Genomic DNA, 25,120 nt, shown 5'->3' with positions numbered 1-25,120 from the left:
AGTCATCTCTTAGCACTGTCTTTAGCAATATCCAGGTAGGCTTCAGCAGGTATGTAAATAGCCTGCACCTATAGCAAGGGCATTATTTAACTTTAGTCAAAACTGCACAGTATGTTTTATCCACAGATGCCCCTTATCCTATAGAGGACTTTAGTTCCACTTTATTTATACTATTGTATGTAAAATTCTGCTTCTCGTATTACAGATCTGTTGTGCCTGATTTTAGGAAAATATTAGTAAAAACATTAGCTCACCCTGCATTGTTTCTACATCATAAACAGTTTCCTTAAAACCCAATCGCTGGTTTTCTAACAGATCATACTTTAGTGCATTGAGACACATCGACATGCTTTATTATGAATGGACTTCCAATGCAGCACAATGGATCAAAAAAATGCACATGACACTGCAGCATACCACAGCATGTGCACTGTGGAGAGCGGTGGTTGATCATGCGTTTGGGTGCCCTTCACAATGAATAGCACCGCAATGCACTACATATAGAGTAGGTTCATAGCTGTGCTGTTTAGGAGCAACACATAAGTATAAATGAGCCTGAATTTCGTATGAACTTTTACACTGATTCATTTTTTGGCAGCTTAAGGGCCATGTCACACTGATGTGCTTTTGATGCGTTCCCACTGAGGGTGCCTTTTTGAAGAGCTTTTGAAAAACTGCACCAAAGATACAGCATGCGGGATTTTTTAAAGTACAGTGCACCTGCAATGTGAACATCTACATAGGATTTACCTAGTGATCCTGACAAAGATCATTGTTCAGGCACATCCTGTTAAAGGGGCACAGCGATGTCCCTTGCTCAAGTTCTGCTGCTGCACTGTCACCTTCTTACAAAGGCTTCTGATGAAGACCTAAAATGGTTGTTTCAACACGCAGGCATGGTCCACTGTTACCACTACCAGGAAATCTGCTCTTAAAATGCCATTCGGACGTCACTGTTATGCATTTATGTAGTCAGTAAGTGGCTGCAAGGAGTCTGCAGGAGATCAACAGCACTGATATTTAACAAAAGATAAGAACATTTTTGGATTTGCCTGCACTTTTACTCCTGGTGACCCTGGTAAATCAGGACAATTAGAGAGAGTTGGACCAGCTATACACGGACCGAATTTCTTTCCATTGGTGATGCCGGAATCCCTCCTGCCTAGCCATTGTCTTCTACCAGCAGGGGGCGGGGAAAGCTGTCCCTGCTGGGAGAAGACAGCGATTATTGCTAGGAGCTAAAGCAGCCGCTAGCGATAATCGTAAGAGAATCAGGCAGTCTAGTTGTACCCAAGTCAATTGATCAACTTGGTACATTTAGCCTGCCCATTAACAGTTCGAATCTTGGCCGAGATTCGATTTGTGTATGGCCGGCCTTAATCTATCTACTGGGGATAAAACCAGACAGTACTTCTTACCCCTCATTATTATTATTATTTAAGGTACTTATATATCGCCGTCAATTTACGCAGCACTTTACATATACATTCTCATCCCTCTTTAAACAAAAAAACGTTTACCTTATTGTCTGGGGCATCATTGGGTTAAAGTGTGCAGTGATCAGCATCCTTACAGCAGTTTGATGTGGAAGTGATCAAATTAGCTAATACTGTTAAACCAAAGAAAACAGATACTTAAATCACATTATTTGTTCTGCTGTCAATACACCCAGTTAACAATAGATTCTTCCAAAAAGGTTTTCCCCATTTACTAAATGAGTATTAACATCAAAGAAACACCACATGAGTAGAGCTGTCTGTCCATCCAGCTGTAAACCAATGTCAGCTATAGGATGGTCAGAGGTTGTCCACAAAAAACACTACAGCCGACAGTGGTAATTTTGTATCAAGAGGTCTAAAATAATTAAAATGTATCTAAAGCTAAAACATTTGTAGTTATGGATAGTAGGGAAGGATTAAAACCTTTAATCAGCCTTAAATTACTGTTTGGGTCACTGCTTGGGAGATTCACTCCTCTTTTTCTTCTGGTGTCCTCTGTCACCGTACAGTTAAGCCTGGTACACACTCAGGGGCGGACTGACCATTTGGGCATTCGGGCACTGCCCGAGGGCCCCATGCCACTAAGGGGCCCCATCAGGGTTGCCAGCCTCAATAAAACCAGGGACAGTATGTAAAAATCTGTGTTTTTTAAAAAAATCCCAAGATTATAGCTGCCCCGCCTCTCCAGTACCTTTTCAGTGTGTGTATGTGTATACTGTGTGTGTATATTGTGTGTCTGTTTGTGTATACTGTATGTGTGTGTGTGTGTGTATATATACTGTGTGTGTATATTGTGTGTCTGTGTGTGTATACTGTATGTGTGTGGGTTTGTGTGTATACTGTGTGGCCCCAAAATCTATTGCCTGGGGGCCCCATAATCTTCTGCTATTGCCCGGGGACCCCATAATCTCCTATTGCCCGGGGGCCCCATGAGTTGTCAGTCCGCCCCTGTACACACTATTAGTTTTTTTCCGCTTAACCTGGCGGGTTGAACGAAAAAACACTGTCAGCTCCGGTCCGAGCTGCTGTACTAAAAAAACAACGTTGGTACAACGATCTCCCCTGCTAAACTGTTGTGTTCTGACAGGGGGACAGCCCCCTCCTCCAGAACACTCAGATCAGCGCTCTCAGCCATTGGCTGAGAGCACTGATCGGGAGTTGGTCGGCTGCTGGTTTTCTGTTGGGCCGGCTGGCATACACACGGGCCAAATATCGCTCGATTTTTATTGAAATTGGCCTGTGTGTATGGGGCTTAAGTGATGGGAAATCCAAAATTTTGCAACTTTAACCTTAATGGGTGAAGAAAATTCTTCTGATGGGGACACTTGTTCTGGTGACGACTCATTTTAGAGAGATTTCATGTCAATTCTTGTTGTGCCTCAAGAACATTTAGTGAAGAAAAGTCTCCCTTAAACAGAGTTCCAACCATTTTTACAAATTCATTTTATCCACATGTCCACCCGCAGTGCATTTCTAAATGGATAATATTTTTTTTATTTTTAATGTCTCAGTATCTTATTTTTAGCTGTGTATGCGGCACTTCCGGTCCGGGAACCTAGGCGATGCTGTCATAAGGCGATTCCCTTGGAATACTGGGATATCGCCGTCATCTATCCCAGGAGTCCAAGGGAAGGGAATCGCCCTATGATAACATCGCCTAGGCAGCCGGATCTAATACTGAAATCTCACGTTATTGCCCAACTGCACCTGACTTCCGGCTTGTCTTCAGATTGACAGGTTGCCATAACAACGGGGTGGTAACTTCCACCAACGCTGCTAAGGCAACCTGTAATCAACAAGCTGCACCAAGCAGTGTCTTTACTGCGCAGGCGTAAGATTAGGAGGTGCATGCTGGATAGCTAGCTGCACGGAATCCTGGAAGTAATAAGCAGTGGGCCTCAGATGCCCACATCCACCTGGGATAATGTGATCGATTACAGAATTAATCGAGATAGTGTGATCGATTACAGAAGAAGATGGGGCAGCCAAGGAGTGTGGCAGACCCAAGGTTTTCAATGAAGAACAAGTGCTGTGGTGTCACTGCACTTGTGGTCCTTTGGTATTTCCTCCAGCTCCATAAATTAAGGTTCGTACTTTGTTACAGACTCAGGGCTGAAGGAATAGTCTTCACAAGCATGTGCATTGCACCTGTAATCCACTGATCATCGTTGCAATGCTTTGCAGGCTCCAAAATTAAAAAACGAATAAGTGCACACTAGGCACGGGGCTCAGAATTTAGTGGAGAGCACAGTAACACCAGGGTCTACTTTAGTGATTTCCAACTTCCACAAGGATCCCACAGGTATGGCATATACATATTTACATTGGTCCAAGGTGGACCAATTTACCTATGCAAAAATAGCCATACCTAAACTTCAGCTTTAATTTAAATAATGCTTTGTTTTCCTCATGCTGGGATGATACAAGTAAGATCAGTTTTGTCTGAATTTTACTGAGAATTTCCATTCTGCCATATCAGGATCTCCAAGAATAGCAATTCTCTCCAGAAAAGGCTACATTTGCTTTAGAAAAGGTTTGCACTATGACATATTACACATGGACATTTCCCACAGGCGGATATCCCTTTATAGATTGAACAGGCTCTATTTCAGCATTCATTTGTCTCTGACCACTTAGGCCATTTAACATGTCATTAGGACATTCTCTCCGCTCAGAGGGACAAAGAAATTTGTGAAAAAGTGACATTTTGTGCTAGGTACATTTTAAGGTCTGCACATGTTCAGATGATAACATTAACGTTGCTTTAGAATGAGCTCACTTTTTTATCTATAGGAATATAATTTTCCAATGAGAAACAGAATTCTGTAAAGCTAAATTCAGATTAAAGCAGAAGTCTAGTACCAAAAATGTTTGGGCATACAGCAGCAGTCTACTAATGTACCTGTAATGAAGCATATCCCAGGGGCTGCTGATTAGTGTAATAACCTTCCGTTTGGTGATGCCCCATACTCCCAAATGCAGTGGTCTTCCAGGGATAAGAAGCTGTGACTGTGAACTGCGAAGGATTGTACCATTTGCCCTTTCCTCCTTGTCCCTTGGGCCATTCACAAACCTCCTAGTATTATTTTCCCAAAATTCAAGCCATTCTGTGAAAAGAGTAGGGGGGGGCAGAATCTATATCCTCCCTAGATGAAACAAGCCTTAATCCTTGCAGTGTAGAATGACAAGTACCTGTCTATCTGGGTGGATAAAGTGAAATCACACAAATGGGTAAGGGGTGACGGAAGGGATTACCATGTCCCAGTGCATATACAGAACCAATCCTTAAAAAAGTGTTATAGGGCGTACACACGGTCGGACTTTGTTCGGACATTCCGACAACAAAATCCTAGGATTTTTTCCGACGGATGTTGGCTCAAACTTGTTTTGTCTACACACGGTCGCACAAAGTTGTCGGAATTTCCGATCGCCAACCACGCGGTCACGTACACCACGTACGACGAGACTAGAAAAGGCCGGTTCAGAACCAAGCGCGGCACCCTTTGGGCTCCTTTTGCTAATCTCGTGTTAGTAAAAGTTTGGTGAGAGACGATTCGTGCTTTTTCAGACTCGTGGTTATCAGATCGTTTTCTGCCGTTCAGTTTGTGCTTGTGGGTTTGTATCTGCTCTTCAGTGTGTGCAAGCAAGTTCCGCGTGACTTTAGTCATTGTATTCTTGTTCGTTCGTTACTGTTTTTCAGGTCGCTCTTCACAGGCCTTGCTGTTCTTCGGTGCGTTCTGTGCAGCCGACCGTTTTCTAGCCATGTTGCGTATGCGTACTCCTCGTTCGTGCTGTGCGGGGGCTTGGTGTTGGGGTCCTGACCTTGACACAAGTCCAGTCCATGAACAGGGTGGGGAGGAGTTCATGGACCAAGAATTGGTTGCTTCAGCGTGACCAGTTCTCTCATATGCCTTTGCTCCATGAGATCCGTGAGAATAATCCTGATGATTTCAGGAACTTTCTCAGGATGACGGACCCCGTGTTTCACCGTTTGTTGGCTTGGCTGACCCCTTATATTAGCAGGCAGGATACCTGCATGAGGCAAGCCATCGCTCCGGAGCAGAGGTTGGTCGCTACCCTGCGGTATTTGGCCACAGGGAGAAGCCTGCAGGACCTCAAGTTCTCGACAGGCATCTCCCCCCATGCTCTGGGGATCATTATCCCAGAGACCTGTTCTGCCATCATCCAGGTCCTGCAGAAGGAGTATATGAAGGTAAGATTTTTATCCTTTAATATCACATTTTATTGTATTGAATGTTTGACAATATATTGTATTTATTTCCTCATTCCCTAATTACCATGATTGGAATATGCTGTGAATGTCCCCTTTGTCCTCATGCATGCTGGATTTTTATGTAATTATTATTTTAGGTCCTTCATACATATTTGCCCTTCAATAACCTCCCCAGCATGGTGTCTCCTGGCCCTATATTCACCTCATGTAGTCACTTAATGTATTTTTTCTGCTCCATAGTAGTGCTTTACCCCAAACACCCCCTAAAATGTTTTGAAATGTCATTTTTGCTTTAAATTCTGGCAGAGTGCCAGAGGCTTTTTTTTTGGTGGTGTCCCCAAATAATTTTTAGTAACTCTCCCTCCCCCAACTGCTAAGTCAGCTGATCCCAATTCATTATCCTCAATGATCTATCTGCTGACTTTGCCAACCCCATACACACTATACCCATCTCTTTTGTGCTCAGATTTATGGATGAATTCCCCAAAGCATGTAGTGCAAGGGCCTGCCTGTATACTTTCAAATGGTACTGTTTAAAGTTTTTTTATTCTATTATTATCTTGATAGGTAATAGCAGAATGTCCAAATGTCCTCAAATGTGTACAGTGTGTATTTATATCTTTGTATTATGACACTTCTTACCTGTCAAGTGGGCTGCCAATAGTGTAACTAAGGAGGGGCTGTTCTAAGTAATACCCTGTATTTAGGCATTTATCTCTCAATGAAGTGAAGAGGGTTACCTGTCCAAGATTTCCACACACCCCTATAATGTTAGAAATGGCCCATGAGAGGGGGGGAGGGGGAATATGATAGGTGTACCTTATACTTTGGTGTTGTTAAATTCCCCTTAATAAATGCTATCTGGAGGTTGCCCCATAATGTTTGTGCCTAATCTGCTTGCCATGTTTCTGATCAAAAATAGTAATGTTTATTGTTTTTTCCTCAACAGTTTCCTTCCACGCCACAGGAATGGCAGACTGTGGCCTCCCACTTTGCCCAGCGGTGGGACTTTCCTAACTGCGGAGGGGCAAATGATGGGAAACACGTCCACATCGTCCCACCACCCAACTTGGGGTCGTACTATTTCAACTATAAGGGGTTCAATAGTATAGTGATGTTGGCGGTGGTGTTGGCTAATTACGACTTCCTGTATGTGGACGTGGGGAAGAATGGCCGGATGTCCGATGGTGGAGTCATCGCCCAGATGGAGTTTTACAGGTGTCTCCAGAATGGCAGCTTGGACTTGCCAGCTCCAGAGGACAATGTTGAAGGACTCCCATTTGTGTTAGTTGCTGATGAAGCGTTTGCGCTGGGGGACCACCTGATGCGGCCATTCCCAATGAGGACCCTCACCCCGGAACAGAGGGTTTTTAATTACCGGCTGGCCAGAGCCCAAAGAGTGGTGGAGAACACATTTGGAATCCTGGCCAGCCGGTTCCGCCTATTTCTGACACCCATCCATATGGCGGAGTATAAACTGAACCATATTATACTTGCCTGCTGTGTTCTCCATAACTGTTTAAGGAAACATTCGGCCAACTATGCTGGCTCAGTTGGGCCTGAGGCCGGAATGATACATCAAACCACACTGACGGTGCTTGAAAGCGGCCGTCCTGGCTTGCCCTCCCTGAGTGCCCGTGATGTCCGGTTACGGTACCTGGAGTTCTTTGCGGGTAGGGGGGCTATCAATATGCCAGCAAATCTGTGAAGCCTTTTTATAATAAAACAAAAAAAAATTCTTTGTGGACATTTACTGCTTGTGTTTGTTTTAGCTGACCCTGACAGAAATGTTTTGAGTGCAGAAAATGGCGTGATTGTGTAACCTTATACAAAGCACTGTTGGCTGTTATTTACTAAATGCAAAAACACATTTCACTACAAGTGCACTTGCAACTGCACTGAAACTGCACTTGTAGTGCAAAGAGGATTTGCCCTTAGGAAACAACCCCCATTTTTGCTGAAAACAGCAATGACATCACCACAAAAGTGTTGTAGCGTTGAGACAATAATCCACACATTCTTGATTAACAATCTTTTTAATACCTGCACAATCACATGTGCATTTACCAAAGGTTTTTCAAACAAACCAACATGTTTGTTGTATAACAATTTTTGGGGTAGCATTATCAAAACTCAAAATGTCCATTTTAGATAAAACAGGCTTGTGTAAAACCAACAAGAAAGACACAAATCTTGAACTTACAAACGTCACATTTGGTAGAATTTGAAGGCAATATCAGACATGAGTATTTAGGAACTGTGTTTGATATTGCGTTCAGATGGGGTGAAGTCACCCCAGGAAAAGCCAAATTTGGAAGATGCACACCAATTTAACAATGTCAACATGTGCGACCTGCCATCACGGGGGATCAAGGGACGTGTTTTGGGGGAGCAACCCCTTCCTCACCGCTACTTTATTATTGAGGAAGGGGTTGCACCCCCAAAACGCGTCCATTGATCTCCCGTGATGGCAGATAGCACATGTTGGCACACTGTGTGCATCCTCCAAATTTGGCTTTGGAAAAAATCACAAAAACATTTAGCACATTGTAGCACACAAAAGAAGAAAGTGATTTGGAGGGGCTTTAAACTCGCCCCAAAACATCAATGATGTTTTTATTTTTTGGAATAACATCATTGATGTTTTTCTTGATGATTTCCAATTGTAAATTACACCCCATGATCTCCCCGATCAGGATCTGGGCACTTTCGGATGTGAAAGGATCTGGATCCACAACCTCACGATCACCTAAAAAGAGAGGAACCCCAAAATAAATTAGGTCTAAAAAAAATGCCGCCATCCATCTCTTACCTGAGCCTGTGGTCGCAGACACTCACCTGTTGTGGTGACTAGTTCCACCACGTCTTCTTCCTCCTGCTCAGATTGTGTTGGGGGGATTTCCCCTTCTTCCAGAGGGGGGAGGGCTCTGGTCTCCTTGGATGAGGGGTGTCCTCCGAGTCTTTTATCCCCTATGTAAAACAAAAATGGTATACTTAGCACACAGATATTTGATGGCAGAACTAGACATAGGAAACATTGCTTGGAAGTGGGGTACAATTGTCAATTTTAGCAGAGTTCAAAGATGTAGCTTTTTTAGTGTCCTTTGTCAAGCTGCAATACTACTTTACCTGTTTGGTACAAGCTTCACAGATGGAGACCCCCCTATAGTATACACTGGAGCACCTGTGTGGCCCCCTAATAAAAATGGTGTTCTTGTGTCACACACTAGTGCTCCAGTGTCCAGATGTGAAAACAGCTGCTCAGTGTCCTCTCCTTACACAGAATCTAGTTTGCATTTCATTCTAGTAACAAAGCCATCTACACAACACAATTCTTTTAATACAAGTATAGGGCGTCAAAATGGTGGCCAAATGCATATGGCCTAAACAATGGTATTTTATAGTCCGAAAGAAAAATGTTTGATCCGAACGAATAGTGTGCCCATGAACATGAAAGTTGCCATTTTAAACTGTACAACAGTTCCTAAAAGCACATGGAGCAGCACGAACGTAATAAACATAAAAAATAGGAACACAGCACAACTACTTACTTTTTTGCAGCACTCTCCGGATCTTTCTGTACTGCTCATGTTCTCGTAATTTGAGGTCCGACCACCGGTTCCTGAGCTGATCTTTCGATCGTCGTATTCCGAAATTCCGGTGCAGACTCCTGACCACTTTCGCCATGATCTTGGCCTTTCTGATATTGGGGTTGGGGTAAGGCCCATACTTTCCATCATAGTCGGCCTTCTTCAGGATGTCGACCATCTCCAACATCTCCCCAAAGGACATATTTGAGTCCTTAAATCTCCTTCTGGATCGGGACGTGTCCGGATCCGGCCTTTCCTCCTCCTCCTCCTAGTTGCTACAATTAGCACGATCCTGCTGTGTCTCTGCCATGTGCTCTTCCCCCACTGCGCCGAACGAAAGGGGGCGGGGAATAGACTAGAAAGAACGTCAGGGGCGGGCGGAGTTACACGCATGCGCAGTGTGTATAAAGCGTAACATGCGTGCGTCTTACGTACGATCTGTGAGCGGAGGAGGGAGCATCGGAGGCGCCGATCGTGATAAGTAAGGTAGGATCTAAACTTGGGCCTATACTGCTTAGAAATGGAAGCCTATATTGTAACAAGATTAGGGGAGTTTGGCCTGACATTAGGGTTTGTCTTGTGTTGTGTCTTGCAGAGAAAATGGATGGCTTCAACGACCACAATTTCCTCCCCCTGTTCATTGACAAATACAGGGAGCTGCCCTGTCTGTGGTAGGTCAGACACCCCCACTATAACCATAAACAAAAGAGGCAGGCAGCGCTGGAGAAACCGCTGGAGTTGGTGACGCCGGTGGTCCCCACAGCAACCATCCCCTATTTAAAAGCCAAAATTGGTGGCCTGAGGAGCACTTATCTGAGGGAGCGCAAGAAGGTCACAGATTCCCAGAGATCCGGAGCTGCAGCAGATGACGTTTATGTCCCCAGGCTGTGGTACTATGAGAGACTGCGATTTCTGTCAGACCACACTGAAGTCAGGGAATCCCTCTCCACTCTTCCTTCCACTCTTCCTTCCACCCCAGCTGAGGCTTCCGATGTCCAACCTGGGCCTTCCAGCCAGGAAGAAGTGGAGGAGCCCAGCTGGAGTCAGGTATAGCATTCTTCTACAGATTTCTGGTCAATAAAGAAATTATGTTTACTAGATGTTATTATTGATCACTAATTGCTGATTGAAAGTGTTTTACATATCAATAGACAGTAGTGGGCACCCAAAATTGGGACAAGAATGAAAACTGCTGGGCTCAGAAGGATAGTCTGTTAAATTTGTTAACATTCAATTTGCAGCAGTCAGGAGGTGAAAATTGTGTGTGATTAATGAAAAAAATAGTAAAACTATGTCCCTTTTTCATACACAGGAAGACCTCAGCCAGGAGGAGGTTGTGGAATGTGGCAGTCAGGAGGAGGCGGGGATTAGTGGCAGCCAGGAGGAGGTGGGGCTAAGTGTCAGCCAGGAGAAGCCAGGGACCAGTCGCAGCCTGACTGAGTCTCAGGTTCCTCCCCTCCGCCTTCCATATAAAAGAGCCAGGAAGACGACTCCGAGTCCCGTGCAGGATTCAGCATTCAGGCTGATCCAGGAGGCTTCAGCGTCCCTACGAGCCTTACCCACTCCTGAAGAGGCCTTTGCCTGCATGGCTGCCACAAAACTGCAGGGTATGCAGGAGGGTCAACGCAGGCTCTGTGAGGACCTGCTTTATAAAGTCCTAACTAAGGGGGTGAGTGGGGAACTAACACCCAAGACCGACGTTGTTGAGTTGGACCATCCTCCTCCTCCTCCTGCTGCCACAAATCCACCACCACAGCCACCGCGTGGAAGGAAGCGTGGAAAGAAGACCTGAGAGTGATGACCCTGGGTTCAGTCTGGTCTGACAGAAGATGCAGTCTCTCGTATGACCACAGCCTGGGGACACAGATGTCATCTGCTGCTTTCCGGATCTCTGGGACTTCTGGACCAGACTGCCCTCCCTTAGATAAGGACTCCTCAGGCCACCAATTTTGCTTAAAAATAGTTGATGTGTGCCCTGGGGGTCCAAGGCTTCACCCACTTCTGCAGTTTCTCCAGCGTTGCCTCCCTCTTTGTTTAGTTGTGACCCCTTAATAAAAAATTTTTTGGGAAATTATACTCTCCTGTGTGTTTTCATCCAAAAAGGACAGTTTGTTGGTGACGATTCAGGTACATTTCTAACATAAAATGTGAAATTAACAAGAGACAACAACACCAAACAATCTCCTACAGATTAAATAGAACAACATATCAATGGTGTTGTGGGAACTTGTCACAAAAAACACACACAAACATTTTCGGGAGTACAAATCAAAATCCCAAAAAAAAATACCTTCAAAAAAATACAAACACAAAAAAATAATCTACATTAAAGCCAAAAAAAAAAATATATATGTTGTCAGATGTGAGAAATCAAAATATATTGAGGGAATTCAGATAAATAGTAACAAAATAAGTTTGTGAGAAGTGTGTGTGAATATGAGCATATAAATAAAAAATTTTGTGCGCTAGCAATAATGTGATTAAGGAAAAAATGCCTAGGAGACACAATGTGTGTGTGAGGCTGGGTTCACACTGGTCCGACAAACGCTCCGACATTGAGAGCTCATGTCGCATGACGTGTGAAATTTAATGTTTCCCTATGGGAGCCGTCCTAACTGGTCCGACACAAGTCGTTTCGACTTTATAAATGCTCCCTGTACTACTTTGGTCCGACTTTGATCCTACTTCAGCCTATTGACTATCATTGAAGTCGGATCAAAGTCGGATTGCCGTCTTGCATGATCCGACTTCGGCACGCGACTTGTGCTCAGATGTTCTTGAGGGGGAACTCCGCGCCAAATTTTAAATAAAAAACCGGCATGGGTTCCCCCTCCAAGAGCATACCAGGCCCTTGGGTCTGGTATGGACCTTGAGGGGAACCCCCTACGCCGAAAAAACGGCGTGGGGGGTCGCCCCCAATCCATACCAGACCCTTATCCGAGCACGCAGCCCGGCCGGACAGGAATGGGGGTGGGGACGGGCGAGCGCCCCCCCCCCTCCTGAACCGTACCAGGCCGCATACCCTCAACATGGGGGGTTGGTGCCTTGGGGGAGGGGGCGCGCTGCGGCCCCCCACCCCAAAGCACCTTGTCCCCATGTTGATGAGGACAAGGGCCTCTTCCCGACAACCCTGGCCGTTGGTTGTCGGGGTCTGCGGGCGGAGGGCTTATCGGAATCCAGGAGCCCCCTTTAATAAGGGGGCCCCCAGATCCCGGCCCCCCACCCTATGTGAATGAGTATGGGGTACATGGTACCCCTACCCATTCACCTAGGGAAGTGTCAATAAAAAAAAACCACAGTACACAGGTTTCAAAATTAATTTATTGGGCAGCTCCGGTATCTTCTTCCGACTTCTCCCGGTGTTCCGCCTCTTCTCCCGGGCCCCGCCGCTATCTTCTTCCAGCTCTATTGCCAGCGAGGGGCCCGGTCTGCTGCCGCTGTCTTGTCGCCGCTGTCTCGCCGCTTCTTCTCTTCATCTCTTCTTCCGATGTTGACACGACGCTCTCCCCGGCTGGAATGCTCTCTGTGCGCTCTGCTCTGACTTATATAGGCGGTGACCCCGCCCCCTTATGCCGTCACAGTCCCTGGGCATGCTGGGACTGTGACGGCATAAGGGGGCGTGGTCACCGCCTATATAAGTCAGAGCAGAGCGCACAGAGAGCATTCCAGCCGGGGAGAGCGTCGTGTCAACATCGGAAGAAGAGATGAAGAGAAGAAGCGGCGAGACAGCGGCGACAAGACAGCGGCAGCAGACCGGGCCCCTCGCTGGCAATAGAGCTGGAAGAAGATAGCGGCGGGGCCCGGGAGAAGAGGCGGAACACCGGGAGAAGTCGGAAGAAGATACCGGAGCTGCCCAATAAATTAATTTTGAAACCTGTGTACTGTGGTTTTTTTTATTGACACTTCCCTAGGTGAATGGGTAGGGGTACCATGTACCCCATACTCATTCACATAGGGTGGGGGGCCGGGATCTGGGGGCCCCCTTATTAAAGGGGGCTCCCGGATTCCGATAAGCCCTCCGCCCGCAGACCCCGACAACCAACGGCCAGGGTTGTCGGGAAGAGGCCCTTGTCCTCATCAACATGGGGACAAGGTGCTTTGGGGTGGGGGGCCGCAGCGCGCCCCCTCCCCCAAGGCACCAACCCCCCATGTTGAGGGCATGCAGCCTGGTACGGTTCAGGAGGGGGGGGGGCGCTCGCTCGTCCCCACCCCCATTCCTGGGCCGGGCTGCGTGCTCGGATAAGGGTCTGGTATGGTTTGGGGGGGACCCCCACGCCGTTTTTATCGGCGTAGGGGGTTCCCCTCAAGGTCCATACCAGACCCAAGGGCCTGGTATGCCCCTGGAGGGGGAACCCATGCCGGTTTTTTATTTAAAATTTGGCGCGGAGTTCCCCCTAAAGATTCATACCAAACACAGTGCCGGGCATTGGCGGGGATCCAAGTCGGATCCCCGTTCATTGAAAGTCGGACACATGCCGGCTTCATGTCGCAGGGCAAAGTCGGATCCAAAGTAGGACGGCTGTCGTGTCGCACCAGTGTGAACCCAGCCTGAATCACAGCGAAAATAAAAGTGACAGGTGTATGAAATCCTTAATCAAGGATCCAACAAAATATTTACATATTCTAAATATAAATTATAAATAATCACACATCCAAATAACACCTATAATCAGTCCATGAATAGATTCAACAAATAAGGTAGAGAGAAAAAGTCCATTTAATATATCTCATCACAAAATCAGGAAAATAATGAGCTGAAGGGACTATTTCCGGATACACATTGATTGCAGGAAAAGGAGTAATAGATGTACGCTTACCCCAATCGTTGGACCTCCTCTGTGGCAAGGTCGTATGGGCTTGCAGATATAGCCCTCTGCAGGGACAGATGGGAAGTTGATGTCCGGGTCTTGTCAGCGTGTGCCACCGACTCCAATATGGTCCGGTCAATCTAACTGCTCCAACATCAGAGGGGGGACTCAGGAGTGGAAGAGTCCATATTTAAGAAAAAGCACAAGGAGAAGAACTCCAATAGTGTAATAACGTTGGGGATTTATTGGTTAAAATAAACCACAGGTATACATGTAAAAAATTCAAATAGGAAAAAATATTTCCCCAAAAAAAGCCGGCATAAAACAAAGGCTGAACGCCTGTGCAAATAGGAAATTCAGAACACGTGATGGCAAGCACAGAAAGGTGAATATGAGCAGCAAAACTATATTCTTGTCACATTATAAAGAAGAAGAGAGTGCGCTGTATTAAACCATTTTTAACATTGCAGCGTGACGAAAGTGCTGTATCCATTGCGAACGCTAAGTTTACCAGAACGAGCTGTTCCGTGCCGGAATTTCTTCTGAGCATGCGTGGCACTTTGTGCGTCGGAACAGGCCACACACGGTCGGAATTGACGCGATCGGATTTTGTTGTCAGAAAATCCGAGGGAAAATGTCCGATGGAGCCCACACACGGTCGGAATTTCCGACAACACGCTCCGATCGGACATTTTCCATCGGAAAATCCGACCGTGTGTACGGGGCATTAGACTTTATTGGTACTCCAGGGAACAAAAAACATAAAGTCAAAAAGTATCTAAAATGTATTCATAAGTTGTAAATAAAAAAACAGAAAAATCTAAAATCAGCGTGTCAGTTACTGTTAGTATCAGTGTCAGCGCTGTCTACTCCTTCTTCCTATGAATGCCGACTCAGCAAGCTGGCTGCTAAGGGGGTACCCATGCATGCGCACTCCTGAGCAGGTCTGTGTGCATAAGATATACAGGGTGCTGGTAAACCACACTCCTGCTCCCTCCAAACATGAGTTTGACTGACAGCAGCAGGTGCCTATGGCTCCCGCTGCTCTGAATCCCCTGTGAATCAGGAAGAGAGAGCAGCAGTGCTGCAGCCAGGATGGCACTGGAGCAATGAGAGGAATAAGGTAAGTGTTTAGGGATGATTAGTGTTTTTTTATTTTTACCTTAATGCAGAGACTGCATTAAGGTAAAAAAATATATAATTTATAACGACTTAAATGAGATTCTGTCCCTTAATGAAATAATGGTTTGATCCGTTAACCCCTATTTCGCTACAGTGCCCTGTTGTGACATAGGAGTGGCAGGAACAACCACAGCACATAGCAGGAATTCCACAGTCCGGAAGTATTCTGAACATACTTTGGCAGTGGCTTATTTTAAATACACTGACATTGAGGGAGGCAGGCGAGGTAAGCATTACCTATTTTCTTTGTAGGGGACAGTTTTTATTTTAGCAACAGATTCATTTTTAGGCCTCATGCACACGGGGCATCTGTCATAGCCGCTCTTAACACCAGAACTCCTGGCAGGAAAATGCCTAAAAAGTACTCTAGAAACTGCTTATTGTATGCACTTTTAGGCACAGGTTTGAGCGTAAATGCATTCTACTGGCCAATATATTAATTTATTCTGGTTATTGCCATACATTAACGCGCATACGCTTTACTCATCTAGTGTTTATGCACGTTTAAATGCATTTAGACATGTTTAGACACATTTAAAGTTTTTTTTTCTGTTACACTTACTGTAGCTTTGGAGGGTTTTCTTTTCAGCCTGTAAACACTTCTCCTCTGGTACACCTTGACACATAGGGGTTGATTTACTAAAACTGGAGAGTGCAAAATCTGGTGCAGCTGTGCATGGTAGCCAATCAGCTTCTAACTTTAACTTATCTAATTAAGCTTTGACCATAAAACCTGGAAGCTGATTGGTTTCTATGCAGAGCTGCACCAGATTTTGCACTCTCCTGTTTTAGTAAATCAACCCCATAGGCTTATAATGAGGTGCTGAAAAAAAAACATGTATAAAAAAAACATAAAAACACTGTATAAGCGGTGTTTTTTAACCTCTGCATGCATGAGGCCTAAAAGTACGGTTACAATATAGATGCTGGTAAGAATGGCGTCTCTCTCTCTTTTGAGCTGTCTTTCTTGTTTCCTCATTACTTCTACAATGCGGACACCTCCTCCACGGCGTGTCCTGTCTGTGTCCTTTATCCTTTGTGCCTTTCCTGTCTGTGACCCCTCTTTCACCTCTTTCTGTATGTGCCCACCTGTCTGTCTTGGCAGTATGAGGTTATTATGGCTGCTCTATACACATTTATTACAAGCCTGATTGCTGCACTCTAAACACAAGAATGATGCTAGTGTAAAGCTGTGTCACTGTCCTATAAAGCATGTCAAGCATTTTCCCAATGAACTGCAAACAGATTAGCAAGGTTCACAATGAGCGCGTCAGGAGACCAAATGGCGTAGTTAGAGGGGTTCCTGCAATTATGATGATCTCTTTTAAAATCCTCCCCTGCTTACAAAAGACTCTGTTTAAAGTTCACCATTCCTTCCCATGCTAATGACTTCCGAGTGTCATCTCCCCGGACAAGCTCCAATTACCTTTACTTCTCCTCCATTTACAGTATCCATTTACCTTTGTCTCCTGTAACCCTTTACTGCTCCAGCTGCAGAGCTCTGTGTCAGACAGGAAACAGGAAGGTTTGTTGCTGTGTAATGCATCAAATATACATCTCAAATCCCAGGGGTCCCTTTATAAACCTTTTCACACAACGATCACCCAACATTCATACATTTTTCTTGTCGGATTCAATAGAGCCTTGGGTGAAAGTTGTTTAAATCCTGTGTGATAACATTTATAAATGGATTAAGTTATATAAATAGATTACCGTGTTGATGACCAAGCTGTGAAATTTGTCAGCTAGTTCTAATTTAGATTTGTCCTTACTGAATGTCATTTTGAATTACTGCTGGAGAAGAGTCAATTAAGGGGGGATATGATCACTGTGTATAAATACATAGGATGTCTATATAGTGAACTCGGTGTTGAGTTATTCACTTTCAGGTCGTTACAGAGGACAAGAGGGCACTCTTTACATCTGTAGGAAAATACATTTAAACTCCACATAAGGAAAGGCTTCTTCAAGGTAAGAACTGTGAAAATGTGGAATAGACTCCCTCAAGAACTCGTCTTTATTTTTTTTAGTAAACCTTTGTGCATGCCCGGTAAGTTTAATTTACACCTCTTAATGTATATTATCTTTGTTTTTTTTTTTAATTTTACAGAAGTAGAAACATAGGAACATAGGAGATTGCTGGCAGAAAAAGACCAAGTGGTGCATCAAATCTACTCCTTTGAGTATTGTAGAAGTGAGATGCCGCTCAACCTGACCCGGTGCTGTAGGAATATTTGTGATGGTTGAATTGGACTTAGGAGCTTACCGCATGGTTTCTAACCACTTCAATACCCGCCCATGTACATATGACGTCTGCAGATGGGATCGTCGTCATATGACGTCCTGGGCTTCCCGGCCGTCTGGGGGGTGCGCCCCCCCCCCCCCCCGCAGTGTCACTCGGGACCTGATGCGCATGCCTGGCGCCCACGATGTCCTCCGGGCACCCGCGATTGCCCGTTAACCGAGCAGGACCGTTGATCTGTGTGTGTAAACACACAGATCCACATCCAATCAGAGGAGAGGAGACCGATGGTGTGTTCCCAGTACAGAGGAACACAGGTCGGTCTCCTCCCCTTGTGAGACCCCTCCCCCTACAGTTATAATCACTCCTTAGGACACATAGTTAACCCTTTGAGCACCCCCTAGTGTTAACCCCTTCCCTACCTGTCACATTTATACAGTAATCAATGCATTTTTATAGCATGGATCGCTGTATAAATGCCAGTGGTCCCAAAATGGTGTCAAAAGTGTCCGAAGTGTCCACCGCAATATCGCAGTCATGATAAAAATCGCAGATCACCGCCATTACTAGTAAAAAAAAATAATTAATAAAAATGCCATAAAACTATTCCTTATCTTGTAGACGCTATAATTTTTGCGCAAACCAATAAATATACGCTTATTGCGATTTTTTTTACCAAAAATATGTAGAAGAATACATATCGGCCTAAACTGAGGAACAATTTTTTTTTTTTTTTAATTTGTGATATTTATTATAGCAAAAAGTAAAAAATATTGTGTTTTTTTTTTTCAAACTGATGGCTCTTCTTTTGTTTATAGCGCAAAAATAAAAACCGCAGAGGTGATCAAATACCAACAAAAGAAAGCTCTATTTGTGGGGAAAAAATGATAAAAATTTAATTTGGGTACAGCGTCACATGACCGCGCAATTGTCATTCAAAGTGTGACAGCGCTGAAAACTGAAAATTGGCTTGGGCAGGAAGGGGGTGAAAATGCTCTGTATTGAAGTGGTTAAACAATATTTACTGGCACATTTTTCATTTTGCGGTAAATACCACATAATGTTTTTTTTTTGTGAATTGAACTTTATTTATTGCATGCAATAATTTATGCAAATGAGTCACGTGACTGTGTTATCGAATGCGGTACACGTTAGTGAACTGACCCTATTGTATTCTGACAGCTGCACCCACTGCTGTCAGAATACACTGATCATTGAATGCAGCCACTGTTCGAGAAAAATATTCCAACATGTCCGTTCAACAGAAGTCAATCAAATCTGTTGAGCAGGGAGGACCATGCACTGATTAAAATTCAGCTGGTTCCCCGAGGACTGGCCAAATTTCGATCATTGCATAACCAGCTTTAGGGACAAGCCCTGTCTGGTTTGCAGGAAGATGCAGAGGATTTTAAATAGCTAATTTGCTTCTTTAATTGATGGTAGTTTTATGCTATTTTTGACATAAATGGCAACTCCACCTTCTATTTTTCTTACTCTGCTTTTCCTGTATAGTGTGTACGCTTGTATAGTTATTTCCCAGTCATTTGAATTCCTGAACCATGTCTTTGTAGCTGCAAGAAAGTCCAAGTTATCCCTAGACATAACCCTAGGCATATCCCTATACATAAGAACTCACAAAGCATGTTGACAATACTATGAGTATTATAGCACAAATATGATGTTACAACCAAAAAAATTTAGCGCTGGATTTTTAGTCCCAGAATTTTTAACTGCTACAAATACTGTAGCTGCTGCCTTTTAATTAATAGACACTTACCTGTCCGAGGATCCAGTGCCGTACTCACCTGGGCCAATTCTATGCTGGCCCTCAGATTGTTAGCACATCTTTACTATTGGTAGCCTGCTGTGACTCCTTGAGGCTTCACAGCCAGCTTCCCACTGCACATGCGTGAGCCGCGCTGTGCTTTGTGAATGGTCCTGCGGCCTCCTAGAACCTATGAAGCACCTGCCCCCCCCCCCCCCCCAAATATATAATGTGCCAAAAATGTTAGAGGAGGTGGGCAGGAGGACACAAAGTGGAACTTCCCCATTAGGATGAAGTTCCACTTTAACTACTGCATCAGCCAAGTTCTTAAAAACACAAACCCTGTTTTTACCTGCTGGGAACAGAAATATTCCTTAGCAATTAAATTGCTGCCCCCATTTCTCAGTTTAAATGCATGTCCCAAAAAAATTGAATTCCATTCTAAAAAACTCAGTACCCTTGTGTGAGGGATGCAAACCATATTTTTTTACAGCTCAATATAAGACCACCTGCTAGCATCATGACTAACATAACAAAAACCTTCAGCTTTATGCCCTTATTTTCACAAACATTGAGCTCTGCAGTACAAAGGACTCTCCTTTTTTGTGCATTGCAGACTGGTAAGGGTACAGCCTACTTTGTGAATATTCCAGCTCAAACTCTGAATATCCTTCTGTACAGAAAGCAAATCATTCTAGGACAAATCATTGGTGCCAAAGTGCACAACAACATTGACATTGCACTCTTGACTAGCTTTCATGTCAATATTTAAAATGTGCCCCTTAACTCTACTGACAGTATCACCAGCAAAACACCTATTTTTTTGACACTTCCACACTATTTCCAAAAGAAATACCTCCTACAATAATGTAATCTATTGAACGTAATGTATAATATCAGTATTGCTTCTGCTATTATACTTGACAGCTTCCCATTGTCAAAGGTTAAATAGGACGCCAGCAGCTGCAGGAAAAGCCAAGTTCTTAACAACTATAACGTCCCCTGGCCCTATTTGCCTTCATGGCCCAGGGGGTGCTCCCATAACTTGTGCCAGGCCCTATTTGGTATGAATTTTAAGGGAGACCCCATGTGAAAAAAAACTGTGTAGCATCCCCCCCAAATTCCATATTTGAACTTAAGGGGAAACCCTAGGCAAAAATCAAGAAAAAGAAGGATAGGTTCCCCCTCAAAAATCCATACCAGACCCTTATCACGCATGCAACCAGGCATGCCAGGAAAGAGGGGGGGAACAAACATGTGCCCCTCCCAAACCATACAATTTCATATGCCCTCAACATGGGGGGACCCCCTGGCAAAGCGCCTTGCACCCCCCAGTTGATGCGGACAAGGGCCTCGTCCCAACAACCCTGGTCCCGGTGGTTGTGGGGGTTTGCAGAAGGGGGGCTTTTTGGAAACTGAACTTTAACAATAAAGAGACAACCAGATACCAGCATCCCCAAGTAAATAAGTAAGGGACTGAAAGAAAAAAAAAAAAAAAACAGCCACCCACGACACAATCCTACTTGTATTTGCCAGCTTCTGACAGCTCTGGAGGATGACAGCTAATATAAAGTGATAGGTTCTCATGTGTAATGACATTGACCATATGTGGACATACTAAGCATATTTGGTCAATGACATTGCCTATAATGTACGTAAAAATTATGGAAAAGGTTTGTTTTCAAAATTTCATTAGCATGTTGATGAAGGGGAAAGAGGAACCAGATACTGTAAGCAGTGGCGGCTGGTGCTCAATAATTCACAGGGGGGTGGGGGTGGGGCAAACCAACGCCCTCCCCACCTCGGCGGGAGACGGACATTAACACAGGAAACACCAGGATCACCCCCCCCCCCCCCTCCTCGCCACAGCCACAAGAGATGGACAGCCTCCTTACCTGAAATTACACATCAACTTCAATATCAACCTCCCTCTTGTCTTCAATATACTGTATTTGCCAAAATAGTAAACTTTTGCTGAAATCTCCCTGTTTTCTCTGGAATTTCAGGAAAATTAAAATTCAAAAATCTACTAATTTCAAGCAATGGCAGTGTTAAAACGTTTATGGTACTTAGTCTAAAAGCTTTTGCTTTTGAATAACATTATATACAACTGAAGTAAAATAAACCACTCCTACAATGTACTATTAATATACTGCTAATATAAATGACTGATACTGCTACTAATGATAAGAACACTATCACTGTTGTTACGATTAACAATCTTAATGATAATGTAATAAAACTACTATTCTGCTGTCACCTACTAATAATAAACATTAATAAATCACAACCACTGCTACTGTAAAGCTATTATTATAACTACTGCCTTGCATCTGCTGGCAAAATGTTTACACTGAATACATGGCATTTAAAAAGGTGATTGTTGGTGTGTAATGTGTACACTACAACACATCTTCATTTTTCTTATTGGAAAATAGGAAACACATGATTCACTGATAAGCAAACAACGGTGTACAGTTCCTTCATGTGGATTAAATCCACAACTGGATGTGTCTGTTCCACGTGTTGTCTCTTTAATTGTGTATTCACTTCCCAGCCTGGCAGGCGCCCCTGACCTTCAACAAAAGAACAGGATGTTGTTGATTTGTAACCAAACCAGGGAGGAAATGATTGTAAATTTCCTTTTAATCATCCCACTCGCTCCCCTCCTCTTCAGTCATAGAACATTTTCTGCAGAGGGTTTGTCCCATGTAAATTCAGCACCTTTGACGCACCTTTTTCCTTCTACATAGTAGAAGCACTATACTTCCTCCAACCGGAGTTTTCTTGAGAACAGTCTGTGACAGCTCTGAATAGAGTCTGAAATGTTGTCATCTTTATTTCAAGTCTAATTTTTTATTATGATTTCCAGTGAGAATTAAATATTAAAGTGACATTAAAGGTTTACTTTAAAAACAAACAAAAAAAAAAAACATGTCATACTTACCTGCTCTGTGCAGTGATTCTGCACAGAGCAGCCCTGATCCTTCCCTTCTCAGGTCCCCCACCGATGCTCCTGGCGCCTCCTCTTTTGCCAGTGCCCCCATTAGCAAGCTGCTTCCTCTGGGGACACTGGTGCGTGCTCACTCCCACGCCCCACTCTATGCGTCCCTAAGCCACACAGAACTGTGGCTGGGCCCTGCCCCCCACTCTGTCCTCATTGGCTCAATGGCTGTGATTGACAGTAGCAGAAGCCAATGGTTCCCCCTGCTATCTCAGCCAATGAGGAATGGGAGACCCGGGAGAAGCTCAGCTCTCGTGCACATCATTGGATCGAGAGGGAGCTCAGGTGAGTATTAGGGGGGCTGCACACAGAAGGTTTTTTATCTTTATGAATAGAATGCACGAAGGTAAAAATTCTTGAGCCTTTAAAACCACTTTAAAGGTGAAGTTCAGTTAAAGAACATATCTTTCTCTACAGCTTTAGTTACATTACTTACTGTAATGAACGGTGTCCCAGGATGTGAAGGCTGCTGGATTCTGTAGAAATCTTCACTGCAGGGCTGCCCTATCCTCTTCCTGCTGCTGAACGTTGGGGAGGCTGTTATAAAGTTATCTGCTCTGGGTGTCAAATACTCTATTCTTTACTCTCTATAACTTACTCATCAAGATAGTATATCGTGAGCTGTAAAATTTTTTTTTAGCAGAGGCTCCTTAAGACATAAATAATATTTCAGGCATTCCTTCAAGGAAAAAAGGTTGGGAAAAGTGGTTCTAGAAACCATATTTTCATGTTGTTATTATGTCTACAATCTACAAGTAATCCCAGATCCTTTTCCAATATTGATTGTTCACAGTTTTACTACTCCTAGGTTGTATGTATGTTTTTCACCCCTAGGTGCCAAACATTTTCAACTCTTTATTTATCATGTCAGTTGCCCAATCAGTTAGTACATGGAAGTGTGCCTAGCTTATAATACATAAATATATATAAAAAAAAAAATGTCATATAAAATGTATAAACCAGTTCCTGGATTTCTAAGTGTTGATGCAATGGTGAGGATTGCAGCCTTGGGGCATTCAGCTTCAAAAGCAGCTCTTTTTTATACTTCTCTATATATCTCAACAGATTAGCTAGCGGGGCAGTGCAGCCTACACTACAATTGTTGGTGTTAAGAACAACAAGGAACAGTAACATCACTTCCTTGGTCATGTGATAATACTTGGGCCAAGTGATTGGCTTCTACACTTGCACCTTTTACAGTGGAGGGGGTCATATTGGCATAAAGTGCTGTCAAGGTGAGTATAAGTGGCTCAGGAGGGACCTCTTTGCAGAGACACTCTCACTTTGTCATGCATGGGTAAGGTGATAGTGTCTCTTTAAAAGCAATTCTTGCTAGTCTGGAAAGCCAGCTTAATCATTGGTGGGAACAGCAGTCTTTGGCTCATAATGTGAAGGTTTCGTATAAATAAATGAAAAAAAAAAAGCATTTGAAATTACTATTATCCATTCGCATGCCATAATTCCATTGCAAATTAATAGGATTAAATGTGAGCTGCAGCTTAGTACTCTTTAGAAAATCTGCATAATACTCTTTTGTATAAATAAAGGTGTTTCACAATTCATTATTTTAGTGCATGATGTACTGTATAGTTGTGAGCTATTTGGCAGGAACACATTCCTTTATTTAATAGCACCTGAGCCAGCTGGATGAATTTGGTATGTCTCAAGAACGTCCACAAGTTAAGAGACAAGACGACCAATTGTAACATTCTTTTATGAAAAATAATTCCATGACGCAATGCCAAGCAGTATTAAATGCTTCAAGGACCATGCAAGGGGATGCTGATTCCACAGTCAGATATTTCTTTTACAAATATTACCACTTACATTTTTAGAACTGACCCCTAAATAAAAACTTGGTAAAAAGGTAAAATGCACATTTACAAGTTTCACTAATTATTGAAAAAAAGATTATGATTTTCAGAAAGGGCAGTTCAAAAGTACCTCAACCAGTCAGTTTAAACAGCAATTCTAGGGAGAACGTGAAGCCAATCAGTGTGTAGACAGGTTGCCTACTTTATTGTATTTTAGTTAGCTACTTGGCTACCCAGGTCAGGGCGAAGGGGTTAATATTTCCTGCTGCCTTCCCTGATCACGTTTGCAAGATTTTTTTGGGGTCCATCATCCGTCCCCTGTGCTATAAAAGAGAAGATGTTCAGGTCCCGGGGGGGCTAGAAAGTGGGCACGTGAACTGGAACTTTGCTGAAGTTTCCTGGGACCTGTGGTCCACCTCAGGAGCGCCAACTCTTCTAGACACCTGTGAATATGGACACCTCTACCCCAGTTCTCCCAATATTGGACTTTTCCCAAAAGGAATTCACCTTTGAAGGCACGCTGGGGCAGCCACAGTTAGGTGTAGTTAGGAGAAAGACGTTTATTAATGTTATACACGTGTAGCGGTGTAGTTGCCTCTAGTAACTAACCACCAAATCACCCCGCTGCCAGACTCCCATACATCACTTGCAGAAACAATGAACAGTCTTTTGCTGGTTTTGTTTTGTTTATTTGGGGGGGTACAACTTGGTTGGGGAAAAGTGTATATGGGATGCCCATAGGATAGTTGAATTGCCAACATATTTTAAAGTTGCAAAAGTTAGCACATAGACCCAGAAGAGATGATGTGCATGTATTTATGACTATGACCTTTCCTCCTGCATCACCATGCAAACTGTTGCTCCTCCTCTGCTTAACTCCCGTAGACTATTGCTTACAGGCGTTCCCCATCCATTACCGTGTAAGGGATGAAGACATCACTCTTGACCGTGTAAGGGTGATGTTCCCAGAACTTCTCTCCTC

Source organism: Aquarana catesbeiana, linkage group LG03 (genome assembly GCF_042186555.1).
Source record: "Aquarana catesbeiana isolate 2022-GZ linkage group LG03, ASM4218655v1, whole genome shotgun sequence".
Lineage (NCBI taxonomy): Eukaryota > Metazoa > Chordata > Amphibia > Anura > Ranidae > Aquarana > Aquarana catesbeiana.
Note: the sequence above shows the minus strand (reverse complement) of the source record.